Genomic DNA, 18,140 nt, shown 5'->3' on the forward strand with positions numbered 1-18,140 from the left:
AATAAAATGAAAGGTTTCACTTTTTCTACATATTTTCATGTTCTATGACAGTTCATCAAATGTCAGGCAACTTCATTGTTTTTGAAGTTTTAGCATAGAGTTGTTCTCTTACAACCTCACTTCCCCAAAAGTTGAAACTTTTGGGGAATCATATTGGAAAAGGAAAAAAAAAGTTAATAAGAAAAGGAAATAGGTTCCTGCCACGCTTTTGGACAATTTAGTAGAAAGTTGTGTACATTAAAAAATAATTACTTTCCTCTCAATTCCTATGCCACAATGATTTTTCCCAGTTGTATATACTGAATGTAATTTTATTTTGGCCCCTTGAAGTAAGAAAAATAGACACTACCATTTTATTTCATATATATTTTAACATAAAGGCTCAGAAACTAGAATCTGGGACTACCAACTCCTTGATCAACATCTTGATCTATCAACAGCTTGCCATACATGACGTTGAACTATATCTAGACTACAGAGTCATTTCTAAACCCCAAAGGGTAGAATGTTCCCAGAAAGTATTTTTTCACTGAGTTCTTATTTGCATTCTTAGACCAAGGGAAAGGGTATTATCTATCAATGGCCTGTTCTCCAAAACTCTACATGAAAAACTGTGGTGGTATGGCAGTATCCTAAATGTTTCTTATAATTTTATAAGACTGACCCACTCAAAGTCAAGCCTAGTCTTATGACTGCCAGACTTCTATGACAGGGGAAGATATTAAGGAGTGTAGTGGTTTCATTTAATATTTAAAAGTTGCTCCCAGAGAAAATGCTGTCATTTTTGTTAAACAATCATGGTGAGTGACTTGTAGGTGGTCACATCAGGCCAAAGTAAGTCTTTTTCTGATAGTTGCTTTTTTAAAAAATATATATTTTATTGATTTTTTACAGAGAGGAAGGGAGAGGGATAGAGAGTTAGAAACATCGATGAGGGAGGAACATAGATCAGCTGCCTCCTGCACACCCTCTACTGGGGATGTGCCCGCAACCAAGGTACATGCCCTTGACCGGAATTGAACCTGGGACCCTTCAGTCTGCAGGCTGATGCTCTATCCACTGAGCCAAACTGGTTAGGGCTGTTTTTTTTTTTTTTTAACTGTGTGGCACTCCTTGATCACTATCATAGAAGAGACTGCTTACTTATCTTCAAATAGGACGGTTAGAAATGAACCAACTCAACAGGAAAATATAATTTTAAAAAATTGATTTGGTAGTATTGGCTTATCAGCCTATGTTTATTAAAGAGAAGTAAAAGCTACAAGATATAGTAAACACTAAAATATATCCATGCCACTGGATGACTCTGCAATTTCCCAGGTTTATCTCACATGCCTCTTCTTTTATTGTAATAACAGGAAATGGTGGGAAAACACACTCACTCTGTGACCTCATAGGTAGATGAATATAAATAAAAGCTTTTAAAAGTCTCCTAGTTAAATCTCTTTCAGCATAACACAAAGTACAAATTTAACAATTATTCCAATTAATCTGCTCAACAGAGAGCCAAACCAAAATAATTCAAGCCAGAGTTTACTTTAACTCCTTGTTAACTGAGCAACGGTAAAATCTGTACTGTTTTTTGCTTTAAATCAGTGGTTCATCAGAATCATCCATGCAGGTTTTTATAAACACACTAGAGGTGCACGACATTTGTGCACTAGGGGGAGAGGGGGTCCCTCAGTCCAGCCTATATGCTCTCGCAGTCCAGGACCCCTTGGTGGATGTCCAACTGCCGCCTTAGACGCTCCTGCTACCGCCACTGCGCTTGCCAGCCATGAGCCCAGCTTCTGGCTGAGTGGTGCTCCCCCTATGGGAGCACACTGACCACCAGGGGGCAGCTCCTGTATTGAGTGTCTGCTCCCTGGTGGTCAGTGCCTGTCATAGTGACCAGTCATTCCACCATTCGGTTGATTTGCATATTAGGATTTTATTATATAGGATATGCTTAGGTCTCACATTAGAATTACTAGGTAATCTCCAGGGGTAGAACCCAGGCCTTCGTACTTTGAAGGGAAAAACCTCCATAGGTAGGTTTTGGCATTGAAGCACAGGTATGCATGAAAACCATGGAGCTTTCATCTTACTATTTCTGGCATTCACGGAAGATTCACTCTGTGCCAAGCACCCCCCGACAAATACATTGAACTGCTATAGCCCTGAAGTTAAAAGGGGCTTTTTAAAATACAGATTGAAAATGTATGCCTGTATTTTATAGCTGTAATTTCTACCCAAGAAGCTTCCATTTTGCTGCTTTGATTAGCCTAGGATTAGCTGGCATATCAAGGATTGTTTCATTTTATGGCCTTAAAAGAAAGCCACTATATTCATGTGAAAGGAGACACGGTCTAATAGGTAAAAGATACTTTAAAATTATAGGTAAAATGTTTTGCTTTCTTTGTATAAAGGTCACAGATGATTTTCTAACTTAGTTCTTAATTCAGAAACTCAGGAGCTGCCATAAACTACCTTTTAATTTCATGGCTAAAAAATATTCAGAAATGAGACAATGTTAGAAGATCATGCTTTTCATTCCAGGGCGATTTCTTATTAAGAAGTATTTACTATTGTACAAAATCATGGCTGATAAATGCAGTTTCCAATGTGGAATGTGCAATTTTAGGATTTGTTCTTTCTGATTTAGGGCTGACACCATTATTTAGAATAGTGATGACTCATGTCTAGGCCTGAAATCTGTTTTTCATGGGTTTATACATCTTTCCCCTTGAATTGCACCAAAAATGGTTTTTTAATTGGCTTTAACTCATGCCCAATAAATTGGACGAAAATTGATTGCCTCAGTCATGTTTGGTTTAAAATTATTGAAGACTGCGCCATGAGTCAAATGAGTGCATGCGCGAGGGCAGCGGCACTTTATGTCCTCTGTTTATGACAAATAACTTTGCAAAATGATCATAACTCCTATCTAAAAGTTAACGTATGTTCACAATTTATAAAACTTGAAAGGTAGTCACAGATTCAAACACATGTTTAAAAATAAATTTCCTTTATTTTGGTACTCTTAGTACCTTCTTTCCCAGTCCTACCAGTACTACGTATTTCATCATAATATTCCTATATTATAACATAAGTTTGCTATATTAATATATTATTAATTTATATATTTATTTTACAATAACTTCATTTGAGAATATAAAATATGAAATTATTTTGCAATAATATAAACATAATATCTGCACGTAGCTCTAGTTAGATTCTTGGCCATAATATTAGAATATTTTTAAAATGGCAACATTAAATAAGTGAGGATGTTCAGACTGTATGATCCTATAAAGTTGAAACAGTGAGCCAGTTTCTCATTCTCCGAAGAGTGATTTTTAAAGACAAAAATTAAACAAAATGAAAATTGATTAACTCAGGTGACTGTTTAGGGCATTGAAATAGCAATCCACTAAATGGTACCTGTCAGGAAGCCAGGTTTTGTTTCATCTCGTTATAATTATCTACTGTATTATGATTTTCATTAATTTATATGACATAGAAATATAAGCAGATCACTTAAAAGAACTTTGCTAGTTGGGAATAAAGGTTCATTTTATGAGATTCTCCAAAAACTGTGGGAAAGAGTATAAAAGGGGGGGGGAATTATTAATTTAATGAAATAAAGAACGTCCCTTGGCTATAACACAGACAGGCAGTCAGTAAAGGACATTGTTGATGCTCTTATGTCTAAGTAACATTAGGCAATTCTAATCACATAGGAGAGTTACATATGATACTTAATTCTAAGAAACTGGTAAAGCAATTTCCAAAATTTTTCTCATTTTGCTCTATTACATTTATTTTTCCTATGTATTAAATCTCAAGATTTGTTTTCGTACGTGAATACTGTTTTCTTTATAAACTATAAAGCTCCAGGGCTACTAAATCTAAGTTGTCTTTTAAGAGGTCACTGGTCCTCACCCACCTGGTGGCTACAGGGCTGCAGCTTGAGCTCATGAGCTATAAAGGTTCCCCCCCCGCCCCAACACAAAACTGCCTGGTTTTCTGATTTATAAAACAGAATGCGTGTTCAGAATTTTTACAAACTGAATAATGCAGAAAGCATAAATAAAAAAAAGTAACCGTAAGTCCAACTGTCATTACCCTTTAATAGCTGCCGCATAATGTTCTAGTTAAGATCCATTGCAGGATGTTTAATACTGACAACATTTCATGAAAATCTTTATGCCATTAAAATGTAAATATACGCTACCTGTTTTAACACTTCACTATATGCTTATGGAGAAGACGTCTGAAAATTAAAATTTACAAAAGCTAAATAATTAAATTTCCTCAAACCCCAAATAATAGTATGTGGAGGCTAGGATCTCCTAGGACATCTTATATGATATTTCACAAAATCTTACTATATTTGAACTAATCATTTTAAAGAAGCAAATCATTTAACAATCATTTTTCTCTCTCTTCCATTTGTCAACAAGAAAGAGCATGGCAAGACACGAGTATGATTACTTGCATTATAAAACAATCTAGTGTGTTACTCTGGCCAGTTTCTCAGTGGTTAGAGCGTCGGCCCGCAGACTGCAGGATCTCAGGGTTGATTCCCTGTCAAGGGCACATACCGTGGTTGCTGGTTCAATCCCCGGCCCTGGAGGCAACCAATCCATGTCTCCCTCTCACATCAGTATTTCTCCCTCCCTTCCTCCCTCCGTTCCACTATCTCTAAAAAAAATCAATGGAAAAAATATCTTCTGGTGAGGATTAAAAAAGCTTGTTAATTATAATATCTATTTTGCTTGTGCTTTCTTTCTCTTGCAAGTCTTAGGTCATCTTGAGTTTCTTTAGAATTTTACATCTGGAAAGTACCTTAGAGGTCATCTAATAAATAGTGGTTAAGGATTTGGGCCCTAGAAATGGACTACTTGGGGTCAAGCTCCCGCTCTGTCCATTTCTAGTTGTATGATCTTGGGTAAATTATGTAACTTCCTCCGTTTCCTCATCTTTAAAACGATAGCATTGTTGTGAGGGTTAAATGACTTAGTGCATGTAAAGCACTAAAATGCTGCCGAGTACCTAGTGTATATTCAATACTTGTTACCCATTATCATTATTATTACTAATCCAGGCTTCTCCTGGGGGGGGGGGGATCATGAGGTTTAGTCACAGTGACTTGCTGAAGAGAATCAGCTGATTTGTGGGAGAAATAAGACTGCTTATTTCTGCAGGACTCACGTCTCCTTTCTCCAGGCCTAGGAACCTTACTCAGTGCCACCATGTGTCCTTTCCTAGCAGGGTTCTACTGCCCCCCTGCCTACCACCTCAGGCACAAAGGGTTTCAGAGCCATCCACAGCTAAGCTAACTGCAGCCTCATGGGCTCTGGTTCCTGGTTTCACTTCCTCAGAGCTTAGGGGGCTTTTTGGCTCGAGAGTGTTATTTGTTCAGAACCCTAATACTTTTTGGCCATAAAACGCTTTCATTGGTGTCAGTGTGAACCCCTCTTCTATACCTGTCAGTCTGTCCCCATCTCTGTTTGTCCCCTGCCCTTGCCACCTCATTCCAAGGACTCTCAGTGTTTCAGACAGAAAGCTCCTTAACCCTCCTTCTGTCTTGATTCTGATTCCTATCTCCGAGTCTTTCCCTGCTGGGCATATCCCAAATTTACACTTGTCAATAGATATATCCTCATGCAGTAGTTTTATGCCAGCACTTTTCTCTGCTGGCTTTCAAGGCCCTCCGTGATGAGACTCTACTGTACCTACCCAACCTGATAGATAGCCTATGGCTTTCCAGGACTTTCCTCCACTACAGTGGGCCTGGTCTCCCCAAAATTTTGCAGTTTTCATCCCAGAACCTCATTGCACACACACACACACACACACACACACACACACACATAAAATACTTATATAAATGTCTTTTAAAGCTAGGAACTAAATCATCATAATATATATTAATATTTTCTTCTTTTATAAAAACCTTGTAAAGAGGCTCAAATTTTCATGTATCCTTTTGATATGACTAAGATGGAGACCCACCTCCCTTTTAGTATTCATTTTACATCTAGGAAATATTAGTATTCTAGAAAACATCAGTGCTCCATGAGTTAAATAATGAGCACTGACAGAAAAGAAAGGCTTTTCTTTTTATTGTCTGCACAAAGAATCTAGAAATATCAGCAAGAGGAAAAAAAGGAACTTCACAGTAAATTGTGTCAAAATAATTCAAGGAAATGTCTATTTGTTACTCAAACAGCTTAAACAGTCTGTAACACCATTCATTTATATTACATCTTCCAACCCATGTTTACAAAAACTGACATTTCAAACTACCATATCCTCTAATATTTCATACCAGAATAACAGTGGCCAAAGGAACAGAACATTATTTCTATTAGACATTATTCTCAGCCTTACAATACACATAAATATACTCATTCAGAGGAAAGAGATTTTCTGTTTAGTCACATCGACATGAAGGGTTAAAGGGCTTGGGTGAAATGGCAATCAAGAACAGCTCTGGCTCTTCTGGGTGATGTATGTGTGTTTTTTCTTGGTGCTACTTACACTTCCCCATACAAGTCTGGCAGTCACATGACTGGGCTTGACTTTGGGTAGGTCAAGCTTGTCAATTACAAGGTACATTTAGGATACAGAGAGATGCCTACTGAATTTTAAAATAAAAACATTAAGCCTGTTTTTCCATTGTAACCTATGAATTTAGACATCCAAAAGTCAAGCTTCACTCTTTTATCAGTTTTCTTTTTTTCCAGTCCACATCTGTAGCTGCAGCTATATTAATCCATTAGTATTATTTTGATAGTGTGTGTTTTACAAAGTCAAGTGGACATTATGTCTCCATTTTGTTTCAAAACAAACAAAAAACTATTATAAAAAGTGTATTCTCCTGTGTCCTTTTATACAGACTACTATATTCCTCTGGATATTTATTTTGATAGATTTTTCAGGCACAGACCACCACAGAAATAGAAAACTGGAGCAGAAAGCACTGTTAGCCTATGTAAATGGAGTAAATGTAATAGCCTATAACAATATAGGTGGAGTTAGGGCATGCGCCTGGGGAGAGGTGAGTGATAAGGAGATTGAAATGGATTTCTTTTAAGGCCATAAAGAAAGAGTAACTTAAAATATTTTGCCTTAGAGTTAACACACAATTGTAAATAAGAATGCATAGATATATAAAATTGAATAATAAATTGTCTTTTGGCATAAAGTCAAGATGTTTTAATTTGATTAGACCCTGATGGTATATATTTGACTCAATTTGATTTCAGCAAGTAATTAACTGAATTATAACCTATACTTAATGCCAAACACTAAAATTTTGAGACTGACTAAAAAGTAACAATGGCTATAATTAATGCCAAAGGGAGTAACACATTGCAGGAAGACTGATATTCAGGAAACATGTTCTCTAATCCTATTAATCTTACAAATGTTACCTTAATTCCTAATGCCACTGTTATGCTCCTGAAAATGAGAAATCATTTATGTCCTTCCTTATCTCCTGGGTTTCAATGATAAATATGTAACAGTGCATTGAGCTTTTTCTGATAAGAGGTACTATAAAATCCAAAGTGTTTTTATTATTATATCAATCAAATGGGATCTCAGTCTAAGTTGCTTTTTGAAGACCCACAACTTTTTATGGGTGAATCATGAAATCGTATTGGGAAATATATTGAAGCCACATAACAGGGTAGACAGAAAATTTTATGCTATCTGGGGCCTTTTAAACTTGGTTACAATTAGAAATGTGAGAAGATATTTATCAGGTAGGATGTTAACAAGGGCAAATGACAACATTTAAGAGACAACATATGAAATCAGAAATTCTGGCTTCATCAAATAAATGTGCTCAGTCATCATTTTTGTCCTCATAATTATAGTTACCATGTATCTACTGCGTCCTCTATCCCAGGAAGTTTGATTATTTTATACTCACATTACATTTAACCTCATAGTGATTTTAAATGAATCATTATCACCATTCATTTTATAGATCAGGAAATCAAGACCATAAAAGATAATTTGTCTAAGGCTCCACAGTGATGGAGTCAGGTTCAAATCTGGATGTATCTGAAGCAAAGACCTAAGCTCCTAACAATCTGCAAAACTGTAGCTCCTAGTAGAGTCATTCTATAGCAGCGGTTCTCAACCTGTGGGTCGAGACCCCTTTGGCGGTCGAACGACTCTTTCACAGGGGTCGCCTAGGACCATCCTGCATATCAGATATTTACATTACGATTCATAACAGTAGCAAAATTACAGTTATGAAGTAGCAACGAAAATAATTTTATGGTTGGGGTTACAACATGAGGAACTGTATTTAAAGGGCCAGAAGGTTGAGAACCACTGTTCTATAGTTTCTATTTAAAGGACCAATTTTTGACAAGCTAAACTATTAAAAAACTTATAAAGATATATTGTACAAAACTTTAGAAAGATAAATAACAAAATCCAGACACATTGTGAAGATGTTTTAGACAACACGTTAATTTGAGTTGAACTGCCTACATTTTCCTTTTACTAGGATTTCCTAAGAAAGTAATCTGATTTCCTTTAGGCATTTAGTCTCTAATCTAATTGTATTATTCTGGCACATGATAGGCACTCAAAAGATGCTTGAATCAAACTGAAATGGAGCTTCTGTCAAAGATCAGAAATAAACATTTAGAAATAGGAGCTGGTTATGTATCCTTCACTTGACCCTCACCTGAAGATAAGTGTTACATCTGAAAAGACATAATGAGTAGCCTGATTTTTCTTTTGGTAACAGAATTATAATCAGTTTTAAACAAAACTATTATAACTTTTAGATATTTCCAAGGCTTCCAATATTTTTGCCTTTATACATTATAGAGAGACTGTTTGCCTTAGAAATCTATTAGCTCATTTCTAAAGAATAAATGATGGGAAATCGTTTTAAAAATAAAATTTGCATTTTTGGATTTTTTATTTTTCATCACTCATTATGAATTGCTATGCCTTTAGAAATCAAATATATCATTTGTGATAAAAATTAGGAGTGATTTTTAGAATAAATTCATGGTAAAATTTTTTCCTGTTCAATAATGAAATTTTTAAAATTATCTTTTAGTTTTGAAATATTATAATTTCAATTTATAGAATTCTTCTCAGATTTCAAACCTAGTAAGAGTGCATCTTTTAACCCTTATGCAAATTCTTATTTTACAAAAGTCCTACCTATTTTGACAAAGAATAACTTAAACTGTCCATTGAATGCAGATTTTCCAATTTAATTAAGGAAAACAAAAATAAAAATCATAGCTTGAGAGACTCATTAAACTGGCAATTCAAAATTGTTTGAATATTTGGAACAGGTAGAAAAATATCTGATTATCTGAAGATAATAGTATAATAAAGCCTAAAAGGCTACAATTCACAAAAGTAATACTTCTTCAATGCTTGTATAGTAGCCATGATTTTAACCAATATGAAAAAATATTATGGAAAATGGTGGTATGAAAGGGAAAAGTTAGCTTACATAAAAATAAATTTCTCTTGTTAAAGAATACATATAACATTCCTTCATCCATACACTTGAATTAAAAAAAAACCAAACACAACAGTTCTGTATTACAAGATATGAAGGATAAATACTTTTGTATAAAGTATTCAACATAAGTGTGTTTGAGATGTCATGACTTATATTTGTTTACCTCCCTATGAATAATCAGATGACAACCTCAAATGGTAAAGGAATTGTTTTTTAATAGATCTCTATAGTTTAATAACTACTGAAAGGTAGACCAGCATCTTAAATTTTTCCTCATCACATTTCCTGGCAAACTCATTTCTAATTCTTCCTCATCCCACTGTGATTTGAGCAGCCTTTATATTGTCAATTAAGTGCACTCTGACATCGATCAAAGTTTTGGGGTTAAACAAAGTAAAAACTGATTGATTTTCTAAAGCTGCATTAACTATGTGTTATCATCCGAAGGTACCTTTTTAGAAATGCTGCTGAAACTTAAAATATAAATGCTGTTGTGGAAAAATGGGATGCATCCTCTCATGCTTATGCACTCTCATAAACGTACACCAGTGAATTTACAATCTGCTCAGCTACCAAAAGAACAAGGTACAGTACCAAGTCCTTAGTGAATCAAGGTCACTGGCTCTGTTCTGATCATTGTGTGTTTAAAACTTTTTATGAAACATTTATTCAAATGATGCATAGAATTTCGTGCCTCCTTCATAACAGCAGACCAGAGTGTAATAAAAAGTGTGCTGCAACAAGCAGGTGGTGTCAAAATACACACCTGGAATTTGTTGTTTCCTGACTTAGCCCATAGTAATCACCTGGGTAAAGGGGGAGGGGTGATATAGGACTCACTCCCCTAAGTAGCTAAGCAGATCCTTTTCTGTGTTTAACAACTTCTTAGGTTATTCTAAAATCACCCTGAAGTCTCTCTGGTGGCTCTATCACTTCAGCAAACAAGGTCAAGTTAACCTCTAGTTGCTAGTAACTCCTCTGTATCTGGTTGGTCTGACTTTCTTACAACAAAAGGAAAACTTGAGAGTCCATTCGGAATCTGTTTCTAATGCTGTAGTAGAGCACTTCTTGTGGCCCATGCTCTGAAAAAGACAGGATTCTGTTTTCAAGCAAATTGGTTCAAACTGTTCCTTAATCTCTATTACCCCAAACTTCACACAACTTTATCCTTTTCAATTTTTTTTACGCATCACAGCTATGACTTGGAATCATGACCAAAATGATATGTCCCTTTGCTCCTCCTTACAGCTTCCCCTCCCCAAGTAATTTTTAAAACCGGTGGGCTTTTTCTCTCACTGCTCCACGCCCCCATTAAAAAAAAAATAAGTATCCCATTCCAGGTGCCCCCTCTCTGCCTGCCAAAAGCATTTTCATGACAGTTTACTTTAGCGGTCTGTGAGCAGACTGCTGCCTCTGCCACCTGAATTTCAATTTCTTAATTTACAGCCCCGATAAAACAGAATGGAGCAGGATCCGGGCTGCTCTCTACATTGGGTTGGCCTTATCAAGCGTGAAGTTTGGCGCATTGCAAACCTATTCAAGTGATTATCTGTTGAGGACCTCTTCAGCCATCTCCATCTCTGCAGCGGGCTGATAAGACAGCTGTTTCTCTCGCCGCGGTGTCTCCCCGGGCCTCAGTCTTCTCCTGATCCAGACTCCGCCTTTGTCCCCGTGCCCCCGTGCGGACACTTGCTCTGTGGGGCAAGGGTTTGATCTAAACACACGTGGGGGGCGGGGGTAAGTGTGAGTGTGTGAGAGCCGAGGAGGGAGGAGAGAAGAGTGGGGGAGGAGGGAAAGGTTAGAGAGCGGAGGCGGGTGGGGGCAGGGCTGCCTGGCGAGCGCCGTTGATAGCTCTGATGGACTGGTTGCTCAGCCCGGCTTTATTATTTCAAATTAGACGTGCATCGCACACAAGTGGAAACATAAATCTTCAATATAAGTCAGAGCCTCGGAGCATCGGAAGCAGAAAAACCGTTCCTTCCCAGGTCCGGGGAAAGGGGCAGCGAAATGACTGCCACCAGCGGAGACAGATGGTTTCCTCTAACTTTGGAAACGGCTCTTTTTAATTACGTATATTAATTTTACATGAGAGGTATGGGCTCCAGGAGGAGGCTCGGGGAAGGCTGTGAGCATCCCTGAAAGGAACGGACACAAAGCCCTGATTTGTCCTTTCTCACCTCCAGCTTTTCTGGCCTCACCTGGTCGCCTGCACCGCCCTTTGAAGCTCAGGGAAGACGCGGGTTTATCCGGATAAAAGTTACTGCGGAGTAAAAGAGGGGAGGAAAAGAAATATGAGGACTTTTTTTTTTTAAGGAGCTTTTGTACATAAATGATCGTCGATCCGAAGCTGAGAATGTATTTTCTGAGACACCCTGGGGCACGTGCAACAGATCTTAGTCTGAGTCTCTGCAGGCGAATCACCTGCAGGAGAATGAACCTCAGACACATGTTACCCCCCAAAAACGGTGTGTGGGGGTGGGGGGACAAGATACTCTGGTGGCAAAGATTTACCGCGTCACTAGTTTGCATTTTTAAAAACATTTAAATAAACAATTCACGTGTCTTTACGTGTAAACAGTAACCTCAGGATGTAGGGGGAATTCTCTCTGCGTCTGCTCTTTGGAGTCTTTTCTCTCCAACAGGAGTTTAAAGAGAAAATGTAAAGAGAAAGTAAAGTCTGTGTGTGATCCTGCTCCCTGCGGCCCCTGGCACTGTCCCTCATGGAAAGTGTTTGCAATAGAAAGGGTCTTTCACAAAATAGTCCGGGAGGTCACTCACCTTCGGATAAAAGGCTTGGCCCCTCGGCCAGGAGGCGGCGGGAGCCGGGAGAAGAGGAGTGGGGGGAGGGGAGCAAGGGTGGGAGAGTAGGCGTTTTTGTTGCGATGCTCGCTGGGAATTTCGAGGACTTCAGCAGACTTTTGGATGACTACCTGGATTTGCGTTTATTTTGCCTGACCACTGTGATGACCGGCAGGCTCAGCGGGGCAAGAGGGTGTATGGCCAGGGGACCGTGGAGGGTGTGCAGCGAGTTCCCGGCTCTTACCCTCCTGGCGGTTTGTCACGATGGCCGGGTCCTAGCAAAAGCCAGCCCAAGTCAAAACAAACGTGCGTCCGCTGAGTAGGACAGCCTTGTCCTTAAAGTCTGTGGAATGAATCCTTCCCAAGAATTCCAGTTTCCGCGTCTCCAGGGAGGGGCCGAAAACACTATCAGACTTTGCCATCCTCTGTTCAGGATCTGCTAGTCTCTGTCCATGGTGCTAATCCCTGCTTCATTCTCTGGCCCGGCTGCCACGTTCTATTTAAACCCACATTGCTGTCAATTTTCTCCATAACTTTTTTTTCCTGTTATCTAAACTGTGGAAGGAAACTTGGCATACTTCTTTAAGAATCATAAATAAAAGCGTAATCATCAAGCTATATAATAGCTATATTTCTCACACAGGCATAAAACTGCCACATGTCCAACATCATGAGCCACAGACCCCCAACAAACAGCCCAACAGAGTAACACTCAGTATTTTTATTAAGCTGAGAGGGCATAATGTTTGGAATTATTGCCCTAAGCCAAACATTGTAAACTCATATAAATAGCTTCTCTGTTTTACTTTATTTTAAAAAGTTACAATAGTGGTTTACAGTGCCCTTTATCATAAAATGCTAAAATCACTGCCCCCCCCCCCACACACACACTAATATAAGGAGGTTATTTATCTTAAAAGACATTACCCACAATACTTTATGAGTATATCTGTAATTGACTTGTTCTTTATAAAGAAACTTTGTAAAATAACCAAATTTATACATTTTCAGCTTTGAGAACCATTCTTTTGGCAACTTTCTCCACAGCAAACTTTTTCTCCAAGCTCTTAGTGGCTCTCTAGTTCTTGTCCTTCTCTGCTACAGTTTAAAATTATCCCAAGGACTTTGAAAAGATATCAGAGCTAACATGACAATCAAAACTGAAATGTCTTTTAAGTGCTTTTCTAATGCAAAGTATGAACTAAGAGGGTTTGATTGCAGTGGTTTAATGTGGGGTGTGATGTGTACACATCGTTTTTATTAATTGCAAAATAGAATGTTAATATTTCAGGCTATGACAACATGAATTCAAAGGGAAATCTACACCCAGATAGCATTTGTATTAAAGTGGCTATGCTCAGTTTTTATTGTTAAAAATTGGGAAAAAAAACCCATGTTACTTATGGTATATCTATCCATTTAAAAGTTTCTAAACTTAAAAATTTTGGTTTTTTTGAGGATGTAAACTAGTATTTTAAGATATTTTCAGTGTCTTAAATAATTAGCTATTTTTTTCTACAGAGAAAAAAAAATAACACACTGAAAATGACAACATTTTGAGAAATATTTGCTCTTCTGCCCAAAGTGATAAAAGCATAGACAACCAAGCCACAGAATTTGGCATTTTGCATTTAAAAACTTTTGTTTTTATGCATTTGAATGGGCAAGTTTACTACTTTCCATGTAATTCAATTAACTACATAACATGCATACTAGATTTTCATCACCCCACACCACACCCAGCTTTTCATATCCACCTCCCCCAATCCTTTTGGAAATATATCACTGCAATTTACAAGACCTTTCTTGTGGATACAAACATGCATTAAAAAATTAAAACTAAGTATTAATTTCCACCCAGTTAGAACACAGTTATGTAATTGTAAGTTAGTGGTAAATATTTTCTTCAAAGTGCTAAGAATATTGCATGAACACATGCAACTAATACAACATTTTTTTTCCAATATGAATTTAAGAGCATGTTAACAAGGAGAAAAGGCAAGACACTTCATAGATAAGTCTGACTGAATGGTACTATTTGTTTACCCAAATTGTATTTCTCTGTATTGAGCTGGAGTGAGGGGATGGGTTGAAAGAGGATGACAACAAACCCAATCTTCCAATGTGTATTCACACAGTTATTATTCTAGACAAGGTGAAGCTTTTCCTTTCCCTTCATTTGTGCTTCCCTCAGCCCACTGACTCCATTTCTTTACGCTGCTTTTCTTCTTCTCATGAGTTTTACCCAGGTTTATAGAATAGTTTTCAGTTGAAATTAGGAACACAAGCCTGATGTTACATAAAAAGTGGGGGCAGGGATTAAAGCCTGATAATAAATGCTAATTATAAGAAAACGCAGATTCAGGCCTTGTTTTTCAACCTCCAGTTATTATCATGCAAAGTAATACAACTCAGACATACTATACAGCCTCCTTGGGAGAGAAACAGGTCTTCTGTTCTTTACCATTAATCATTTATCAATACTCAAGGACACTCTCAAGAAACGCTGATTACTTCACCCCTCCCTTTCTAGTCATTTTGCTTTGTGGCTATCTGTCCCTCTTCCCTCCATCCCATTCCACCCTCCTGCAATCTCTCTTACCTGTGACTCCTCTTTCCGGCATTTTTCAAAGATAGTGCCTAGTAGTAAATGAACAGGTAAAGGAATCCCTTTTAGAAAGGCTTGAGCTCCTAGAGATGATATGTTACATTGCATAAGTAATGTAAGTTCTTTCTAGGAAGTTGGAGCTATCTTTCAAGATTGAAAGGAGAAATTCAAGCTGGAAAAGAACCCAGGCCAAGTGGGTAGCGTCTTTACTTATATACATCAAGTGGGTCCTGAGGACCACACTTTCACTTGGAGGAAGAAATAAATGCCATGGAAAAAAACTGTCTTTCAGCTTCCCCAATATTATTAAAATATGGGGTCTAACAGAGTAGTCTTCATCTATAAAGCAGAAGCGTTGAAAGCACTTGGTCTTCTGGTTAAACTTTTTAATCCTCAGAGGGAAGAACCCAGATAAAGGCGTATCTTTACTGTCAGCAATACATGTGTGGTCCAAGAAGTGTATCGCCAACAAATGAAGAGGCACGCCTTGTTCTAATTTTATATACGGCTGCTCTTTTTGAGAGTCATCATACACTTCAAAGGACCTTAGCTCAGTACCTCTTTTCCTGCCCTGGATGCTTATCCTACACTTTGCTATTCTAATAGGAAGCGAAAGCTAATCCAAGTCGTGCAGCTTTATTTAAAAGCATTTCTGACTCCATCCTTATCCTAAAAGGATGCTTTAAAATATATACTAAACACGAGAGCTGTAGTATGCATATCTTAAAATAGAGAAAGACATAAAATTAACTAATATCTAATACAGAATACTGGAACACAAATAGAAGAAGAAAAAAAGCATGCGGGTAAGGAATGGATGCACCTTCATCCCTTTCACTCAGATCAAAGAGAGGGAGCTCTCAATGACTCATACATACCGGACAGAGTTTAATGCTATACAGAAAACGTGCCATAGGATGAGGCAAAGGAAACGAGTCTTTCGGAAGCAGAAAGATTGAGGAGGAAAGGAGATCGTGCCACATCGCAAACTCTGACAGTACAGTTCCAACACTCCCACACTGCTCTCTCTCCATCTCTCTCTTTTTTTGCTTCTTGCATTTCCCTTCGCCGCCAGTGTGAAGTGTGTACCGCCCCGCACAACTTACCTTGAAACGGGACTCCATTGAGCTCTGGAGAGTGGCACCAGCTCCGAACCAATCCCCTTCCGGGGCTTCGCCGGGGCCGCCTCCGTGGGAGCGTCTGGACCAATCAGAGCCCCGGGGAGATGAGCAAGTTGCGTTGTGGCGCGAGTCGCCGTATACTTCCGCGCGTGCCGCCCGGGATAGGAGCCTGGCCGAGCAGCTGCACAGCCGGCAGTGCGGAGGCAGAGCAGGGGTTGGTGATACGGTGCTATAAATCCTGGGTCCAGTCCACCTCCCTCTTCAGGCGTCCTCCCCCGCGATCGCTGTTCTCAGTTAGAGATGCAGCAGCTCACTCCTGTAGCGACCTACTAAAAAAGCAGCCAGGAGAAAGACATCGTCTTTTTTGAGAAAAAAAACCCAAAACGTTCTTTCGTCTCTTTTCTTTGTTCCTCCGTTTGTTTTTCTTGCCCCCTTTTTTTTTGTTTAGTTGAGCGGCAATAGGAGGCTAGCCTCTCCGTCTTTTTAAACTCTCTTTTTAAGTTTCCCCTCCCCTTTCATACATTTTTTTTTTCTTTCTTTCTTTCTTCTTCGCCATTTCTTTTAGCGTTGGACTTTGGGGGTCGAAAGCATTTCTTTTGATTTGCTTCTTTTAAGCCGAGCACAGTTTAGGTCTCGTGCTGTCTTAAGAGAACTGCCCAGCAGCTTCTTGCTCATCCTTATTGGGAGAACTGCACCGTTACTTAAAAAACACACACACACAAAAACCTTAAGGGAGAAAGGTAAGTTTCGGTTCGGTTTCTTTAATCATTAGTTGCAGCGATGCGCTGGCAAACCCAGAAAACCTGTAAGTGAGCGGAATATGAAGTTAATGGCACATGTTTGTCTCATTTCGAAGCGAGTGCTCTGCTTTGTAATTCTGGAGAGCTAGACTCCGGAGAAGGGGGACGCATGCTTGACGTACTGAGTATTTGCAAATGCCAGGGGCAGGAATTTCGGTGGTAAATGTGGCCGGGGTCGCGCAGGAAGGAGGTGGGAGGGGGGTTACAATGGAAGTCGAGATGCGGAGTGAGCCGGGGGATTGATTGGAAGTTCATTTCGTGGGAAGACAGGGATCACTTGGGTGATGGGGGACGCATGCCTCTACTTTCGCAAAGCAACCGGGGGACCGGAGAGGCTCAAGTGCCGTTAAGGATCCTTAGGAGCCTGGACTTGCAGATGATTAGACCAGCGAAAACCCCAGACTTAATTGCATTAGCCAGACAGCGTGTGCCGGGGAGATGGGATCACCGGATGGAATGTAGATGCCGCACCAGGCAGTTGTAGTTGTTAGTTACCGAGGAAAGTTCCTGCCCCCTTAGGGCTGGGGCTGGGGCGGGGTAGGAGCTGTCCAAAACTCGTCATTGCCTTAGGTGTGCGGGGTCGCCACGCAAGGGCGCCATGACGTGGTTCGGTCGTAGAAGAAGGTGGCTAATTGGGGGGCCGGAATCCCTAAACCTGTGCCGGATCCTGAGATTCCCTTTGTTCAGGAAAAGAATAAATAAAGATCCTTGGAGCTGTGTCTGTTGGAGTGGCGGCTGCCGGGGAACTCGCGGCGGTGGGCGCGGGGACGCGGATTGCAAGCCCTGTCCTTGGTCCTACGCGGTTGACTTCGCCTTTGGGGCGAGGGGGGAACCCCTTCGAGCCGCCAGGCTTCGCAGCCACCCCGGGAGCCGGCGCAGCTAGGTAGGTAGCTAGCTCCCATCGCCTGCCTGAACCACTCACCCCCGCCCTTTCCCGAGGAGCTATTGTTAAACTGACGCCGGGAGGAAGATGGTTGGGGATGAGACCCTAGGAGAAGACACATGCTTCCTTTGAACTTCCGCGATTTCCCAGGGTTTAGGAGAAACCAGCTGGCTTTCTACCAGGAAACAGAGCACCCGGGGTAGAGGTGGGCCAGGGGGAGGATGCTGGCAGGGCGGGGAGGGCGCAGGGGATGGTGGCGGCAGTGAGCGAGGTGCTGCCTTTGCCTGAGCGAAGTTTAAATAATTGGCACGAGGGAGTGTGGGGAAGCGTGTGCGTGAGAGCGCCCGTGTGGTGCGTGAGAGGAAGAGGATGGGGGGAAGGTACAAAGCCAGCTGGGGTTATTTTTTTTTTTTGCTGCTCTCCACCC

General features: G+C 39.8%; 1 protein-coding gene across 14 annotated transcripts in view; it reads left to right on the forward strand.

Annotated features, from left to right (window-relative positions):
* ELAVL2 (ELAV like RNA binding protein 2) overlaps nucleotides 1-18,140 on the forward strand; it is a 161,019-nt gene that overhangs the window by 8,408 nt on the left and 134,471 nt on the right. For 10 of the 14 annotated variants that reach the window (XM_014464849.2, XM_023762991.1, XM_023762996.1 and 7 more), the window contains exon 1: nucleotides 16,227-16,770. The exons of the other annotated variants lie outside the window; for them this stretch is intronic. The gene's annotated coding sequence lies outside the window, so the exon portion shown is untranslated. Of the gene's footprint in view, nucleotides 1-16,226; nucleotides 16,771-18,140 lie in introns of those variants that run through there. 14 annotated transcript variants of the gene reach the window in all.

Source organism: Myotis lucifugus, unplaced genomic scaffold, assembly GCF_000147115.1.
Source record: "Myotis lucifugus unplaced genomic scaffold, Myoluc2.0 scaffold_271, whole genome shotgun sequence".
Lineage (NCBI taxonomy): Eukaryota > Metazoa > Chordata > Mammalia > Chiroptera > Vespertilionidae > Myotis > Myotis lucifugus.